Raw genomic sequence first — 7,637 nt, forward strand, 5'->3', positions numbered from 1 at the left:
TCCTCATTAATATCAGTCATCTATCTCTTCCTCCTGATACCACCCTCAGTGTCAAGACCTGACTGAATTACTCAGAATAGGCAAACTGTACTACAAGCTCTGCCAATAAATTTGTTAAACTAAACTTCCTCCTCTATTTCCTCTCAATCATTTCGTTTCCTCCTCTTCTCCCTCCCCCCTCTTCTTCTCCTAACTGTTCCCTCTCCCTCCTGTTTCTCGTTCACACCCATTTAACAATACCCTCTTCTTCTCCACCTTCCTCGTCTCTTTCATCCTCCTCCTCCCTCTTCCTAAACGTCCCTCGTCCTCCACCCTCTCTTTCTCTTGGTGGCAGAGAGCCAACTAGTTGTATAAAACACTTATGATGAAACACCCTCCTCCTCCTCCTCAAGGTCATGGTCACCTGAGGCTGTTCCCATCCATCACAAGAAAGAGAGAGAGAGAGAGAGAGAGAGAGAGAGAGAGAGAGAGAGAGAGAGAGAGAGAGAGAGAGAGAGAGAGAGAGAGAAAACAAAAACAGAAAGAGACAGAGAGCTAAGGAGACAAAGCTAAGAGAGAGAGAGCTAAAGAGAGAAAGAGGGAAAGAGAGAAGCTAGTCGCGGAAGTGTGTCGCCACTTTGACCACCACAATCTGCTGCTCCTCTGCAGGTCTGAGGTGGATCGAGATGAACTGAAACCGGCAGTTTGGTTTCAGATCATCCATCTCAGACCTGCTGCTGCTCCTCCCCAGAGACTGGCAGGATGCGCTGGACAAAGGTCTGGACACCCTCGTGATCGCCCTTGACATAGAGGTGCCCTTCGACTGGTATGTCACGGGGCCTCCTGGAGAAGCTTCGAACGAAGGAAATCCAGGAGGACCTCCTCCGACTTCCAGGAGACTACCTGCAAAGTTGTTGTCAACAGCCAGACCTCCCGTGACTTTCCAACATAAGCGTCGGTCTCTCAGGCATCTGTTTTGGGGTCGATTGTATGGAACGTCTATTTTGACGACCTCCTGCAACATTTGCCATCGGTATTAGCCTACACCGATAATTAATTGAACCCTATCGTGCTCTTATCTCTGCCAGGATAGCCAGCGAGCAGTACTTGTACATAGGGTAAACCAGCATGTGAAGCTGATCCGTGGATGGGGTACACGTTGGCAGGTGAATTTTGTCCCTCAGAAAACGTTAGTGATTGTATTATCTCGTTCCCCGGCGGCCGCCCACGACGTGAAGGATAGAATCCTCTCTGGGGAGGTGCCTCTGCGACTCCGAGATTCCATGATAATTCTCGGAGTGGACTTTGGCAAGCATTTGAGGTTCGACAAACGCCCCAAGAGTGGTGCTCACAAGGCCTCATTCAGGGACTCTGCCCTGAGAAAGTTGACGAGATTCCTTGACCACAGTGGGATCCTGACGTTGTATGAGGCTCAGATAAGGCCTTATTTAGCGTACTCATCCCTGTCGTGGATGTCCAGCGATCCTTCCTACATTGGAAAGCTGGACAATATACAGAGACGAGCCCTGCGACTGATGGATTCTGCCTCACAGCCTCCTCATGACATCGTCTCCACAGTGGACTCTCTGGAGCACCGGAGAGAAGTGGCGGCCCTGACGGTGTTCCATAAGGCCCGGGTTCAAGAGGTGCCTCACATGACGGGACTCAGGCTGCTCCGACGAGGCGCACAGGACTTCATGGCCAGAGTTTCACGATTATGGAACCTCTTCACGGTGGCCATACCGGATGTCGGGAAGATGACTTCCCAATAGGTCAAATTGGCCACTCATTGATGGCGAGTGACATTCCAAACTTCGCTGTTTCTTCTGTGAACCTGACTTACTCGTCTGTCCACAGCACGTCAATTGAGGTCTCCAATTTTTAATGTGTATTACTATGTAATTTGTCAACAATATTATTTACTATGTGTACATGAATATATTTATTGATTTTTGATTATGTTCATTGTCACAATCTCAGGGGTGGTTTTTCAGATAAAATAGTTTGTTCCAAAAGTTTCATTTTAAACAGTTATCATGTGATTAGGCTAGAAACTTGTCAGTGATCACCACGTAAACAATTGTTGAAAAGGTGGGAGGGAAAGAGCTAATGATTAACGGCATTACCAAGTTACCCACTCCACATTAGCACTAAAAGATCAGTTTAATATTCCTATATCAATTTCCCAGTCGTTAGGCGACCTACTCGACGCCTAACGAGGTAGTTAGTTATTAGCGTTATCTCAGCATTAATTTCATCTTTATGTCTGAGAATACAACAAAATAATTTCCCTTATACAACAGAACATGTAAGTGGCGCATAAAAATGATTAATGTTGTGTATTTGCAAGTGCATAATTAAGCTGCCAGGTGCAGGTGTTGTAGAGAATTGCATGTATAGTATTTACGATTATATCCTATATGCAAAGGCCTATACTGTTTTTAGTCTCGTGTACAAATTAATATATTTAGGTATAAACTAGATAACAATAAAAGTTCTTAGTCGGTAAGGAAGATACTCTTTAGTGTTTATTTTATCGACACAATTTGAATTTGTTTAAAAATTTTAATTTTAGTAGAAAAACAACAACAAGGATAGTTAACGTTATAGTTGGTGGGAATATGCTGTTGATGTTTGTGTTTGCTTCATGACCCCGATTTAATGATTTTGTAAATTGAAATAGGAATAGTTACGAAAAATATTGACAAAAATCTTTAAATTATATTATTTCTTGACGTTATATCAGTATGAAATATTGAAGGAAAAGGTCAAATAAATTCTCAGAATCCGATTTTAAAATGTCTGTTGTTTATGATTTTATCAATGTGGAAGAAACAGGAGAGAGGAATTCCATGTCACAGCTGGATGGTAGCGCGTCATCTGTGCACGTCCCCCACCCGCTTAGGTGACAGTGCATCACTGTACACCTTCCTCCTCCTCCCTCCCCACTAGGTAGCAGTGCGTCATCGGTGCAGCCCCCTCCCCCTCCCCTCTTCCCATATACCTGGCAGTCAAACCCATTTGGCATGAATTTGTGTCACACATTGGTCGAGTGCCGTACTAGCCGGCACGTCAAACTGTAGACCTTCAACTTTCGACGACGATGTACACAATGCCTGTAAGATTGAACACCCAGCCAAAGACACACATACCTGTAGCTTGATTATAATTTCCTCACGTGTTCACTAATAACAAGTGATTTTTTTTAGAATTGTTAGTTTTTTCTAACGAGTGTTGAAGACTTACACAAAGACAATGATAACTACTACTGGATTAGTTCTTAGCAATGACAGACACGTAAATTTATTCAGTAAAATCGCCATGTGCTTACAACTGGTTCATCATGTACAGTATATTGACACTGTAGGTTATATCACTAGAAAGAGCAAGAACTCTCACAGCTGTCGTCGTAGGCTGATGGAAGGTGAGGCTAGACATTACTATTTAGTGTAGCTACTTCACGACACTAACTGTAAACGTAGGTATAGGATAGGGAAATAATGATGTATCCCTATGACTGCACAGTAGACACACCACAACATTTACATAGGTAACTATTCTTTACTTACTGTTTAACTTAACATAGTATCAGACAGTCTCCACCACGAGGGACAACCACTGTATCTCATCTTATATTTTACGCTTCGGTCAACACTTCTGGTTCCTTAAAATATTTATATCAAAGTGTAATAAGGAACATGTGTTATAGTAAATAAGTTAATAGTAAAGTGAAAAAATGTGACCTTGAAGGATATAAAAGCAACAAGATAATCATATATATACTGTAATTTACTCTCTGGCCGAACTCTTGTGGTGACTTTCGCGTCTATAAGGGCTTGATGGTCGATACTGGGTGTAAAATATCTTTTAGCAGTTTATAAATGTGCAAATAGAGTACAGTAGATGCCGAAGTCTCTATATATCTATAATTAATGATAAAACAAACAAATGGAATAGTTTAAGGAAAAGAATTATTATGAATTAGTCATTAAATTAAGTTTATTGTTGTTCCTGTTATTGACTTATCTCTCAATAATAGTATAACCTCCTGTACTGTTGTCTGGACCAGTTTATGAGTTACTTCACACATCATAAATTAGAGCCAGAACGATGTACAACATAAAGAAGAGACAACAGAAAGTGACAATACATTTTCAGAACAGACAGACATCAACAATAGACCTTTTTTGAGACGTTAACCATGCAACACATCAACAGCTGGTAACAATATGTACTGTAGATAAGGTAGTACAGGTGGTGCAGGTACGGAGTATTACATGCTACACAACACATCAACAGCTGGTAACAATATGTACTGTAGATAAGGTAATACAGGTGGTGCAGGTACGGAGTATTACATGCTACACAACACATCAACAGCTGGTAACAATATGTACTGTAGATAAGGCAGTACAGGTGGTGCAGGTACGGAGTATTACATGCAACACAACACATCAACAGCTGGTAACAATATGTACTGTAGATAAGGCAGTACAGGTGGTGCAGGTACGGAGTATTACATGCAACACAACACATCAACAGCTGGTAACAATATGTACTGTAGATAAGGTAATACAGGTGGTGCAGGTTCGGAGTATTACATGCAACACAACACATCAACAGCTGGTAACAAGATGCATAGTCCCCTTCACTAGTGCGCTTACAGGGACTCATCAGGTTTTGTACAGTGTGGCAGCCCTGTGTGTGTTGACATTCGACAGAAAGAAACTATGGAATCGAATTAAATCAATATTAAAACAAATACTATAATGATTTGTGGAATGTTTATATGACGAGCCCCTGTAAACGCAGCACTAGTGTATGGGGCTGTGCAACGATGGAAATTTTCACCCAATTTTGAATCAATCTTTCTCTTAATTAAGCGAGGCTCATGCTTCACTTGTTTTTTAATGAGTCTTTTGTATCATTTACCTCTTATACGAGCGTTCTATGTCAATGTCTGTCACATACGAGCCTTCTATGTCAATGTCTGTCTTATACGAGCCTTCTATGTCAATGTCTGTCTTATACGAGCCTTCTATGTCAATGTCTGTCTTATACGAGCCTTCTATGTCAATGTCTGTCTTATACGAGCCTTTTATGTCAATGTCTGTCTTATACGAGCCTTCTATGTCAATGTCTGTCTTATACGAACCTTCTATGTCAATGTCTGTCTTATACGAGCGTTCTATGTCAATGTCTGTCACATACGAGCCTTCTATGTCAATGTCTGTCTTATACGAACCTTCTATGTCAATGTCTGTCTTATACGAGCCTTCTATGTCAATGTCTGTCTTATACGAGCCTTCTATGTCAATGTCTGTCTTATACGAGCCTTATATGTCAATTGTTTGTCTTATAATGTCTGTCTTATACGAGCCTTCTATGTCAATGTCTGTCTTATACGAACCTTCTATGTCAATGTCTGTCTTATACGAGCCTTCTATGTCAATTGTTTGTCTTATACGAACCTTCTATGTCAATGTCTGTCTTATACGAGCCTTCTATGTCAATGTCTGTCTTATACGAGCCTTCTATGTCAATTGTTTGTCTTATACGAGCCTTCTATGTCAATGTCTGTCTTATACGAGCCTTCTATGTCAATTGTTTGTCTTATACGAGCCTTCTATGTCAATTGTTTGTCTTATACGAGCCTCTTACATCTGCTGATATGACTTTCTGCTTCATTAACACACAATTGCAGGATCTCAATTGTTTCTCGTTCTTCGACAACACATCATACATCTCGTTTCTTACTCTTGATTTGTTTATTTTTTTTTTCATTTCGTTATTTATTTTTGGTTCAATATTTTTTCTCGCCTACCCCCTCCAGGCCCCGATGTGGGTCGGTGACCTGTCCTTAGGTGGGCTAATCCCCGTAAAAAAAATAAAAATAAATAACTAAATAATTGTCCCTCCTATACGAGCCTTTTACGTCAATTATCTTTCTTAAACGACCCATTACCTGTAATTATAAATCCAAGCAATCATAATTAGCAGCTATAAACATCAACTTGTGTACTAACTCCAACAGACGAGGCTGAACAACAGGTCACCAGTTGCCTTAAGCCGAACTTCAATAAGCATACCTCACTCCTGGTCCAGAAAAAACCTTATCAGTCAGATCAGGAAAAGTGGGCTATTGGAATAACTAAACACAAGGCCCCCCAAAGATATATTTTATCATACTTTAGGTAGATCATATCAAAGGGTCTAGTGTGATGTTATGTTGTTTTTGAGAGAGAGAGAGAGAGAGAGAGAGAGAGAGAGAGAGAGAGAGAGAGAGAGGTTAAGTTTTAGAACGTGTGCGATATTTTTGTTGTCTGTGTGGAAACAAAACCAACACGAGACTCAAAGTACACGTGGGGAGGATAAACTCGGCCAGGGGCCCACATCCGCTCACCTGGACAACTGTACATGAAGTAAGAGGAAGTGAGGGGGTTGTGGGGGATAAAGGGGTTAAGGGGGAGGTGAGGGGGTAAAGTTGTGGTGAGGGGGTAAGGTGGTGGTGAGGGGGTAAGTGGGAGGTTGGGGTGAAGGGAGTAAGAGAGTGAGGGGGAGGTGAGGGAGGTAAAGGGAGGTGATGGGAATGAGGGAGATGCGTTTAGGAGGTGAGGAGGAAGTAAGGTGGAGGTGAGAAGTGGTGAAGGGGGTAAGGGGGTGGTTGGGGGATGAGGGAGAGTATTTATATACAGTATTACCTTGAAAATTGAAATAAAAGATAAATGAATTGATCTCTTCCATTTCTTGATATGATTATCATGATAAATGGTTACAACTATAAATATAAGGTGTACAGAAAGCCTGCACAGGTAGACAGTTTCATACATTTTTATCGAGTCACCAGGAGTCTACCAAAATGTCATTTTTTTTCTGCTATGTTTTTGAGATGTTTGCGAATTTGTGACCTGAATTTATTGAAGGAGTACTGAAACACACTCAGTTCATTGCACAAAACTTGGGTACCCTTCATTGTTTGTTGATCGTTGTCTTAAGAGGGTTAAAATATCTTTTTAATGTACTCAAACTAGACAAGTTCCTACAATTAAGAATATTTTGACTACCTTATCGAAATGAATTTGTCCCGTTAGTTCAGTCCCTTAAATTATTAAACATTGATGTTGCTTTTAAGTATGACTCGACTATTACTAATATGTTAATTAAGAAGAGCCCAACCTTGAATGTAAATGGAAGTGTTTACTGCATTCCATGTAGCAATTGTAATGGAAATTATGTAGGACAGACTGGGAAAGCATTGCAACTTAGAATAAAACGGCACAAGTATAATATCAGCATCTAAAAGCAGTGCACTGTTCGTTCATATAAGGAACAAAAATCATTCCATGGATTGGGAAAACGGTAGAGAAGTGTTTAAATCATCCTGTCATAGAAAGACTTCTGGTTGAAGCAAGTATGATTTGGGAAATGAATTCTATAAACCTTAGTGATGGTCAATACAAAACTGATATGTTACATAATTTATTTGTCAGTGGCCCAAGGTTAAAAATGCTTTGAAAGCATTTGAGGTAGTTGTTCGATAGATGATAAGTGGGTCTCATATTTTTGACCTGATTTGACATGACTTGTTACGTCGCCCATTTTCGTATGCTCTTCTTTCGTGTGCGGTGGAGGTGGTGTGTGGATTAGTGGATCCCATG

The sequence above is a fragment of the Homarus americanus genome, unplaced genomic scaffold (genome assembly GCF_018991925.1).
Source record: "Homarus americanus isolate GMGI-L3 unplaced genomic scaffold, GMGI_Hamer_2.0 scaffold22250, whole genome shotgun sequence".
NCBI lineage: Eukaryota > Metazoa > Arthropoda > Malacostraca > Decapoda > Nephropidae > Homarus > Homarus americanus.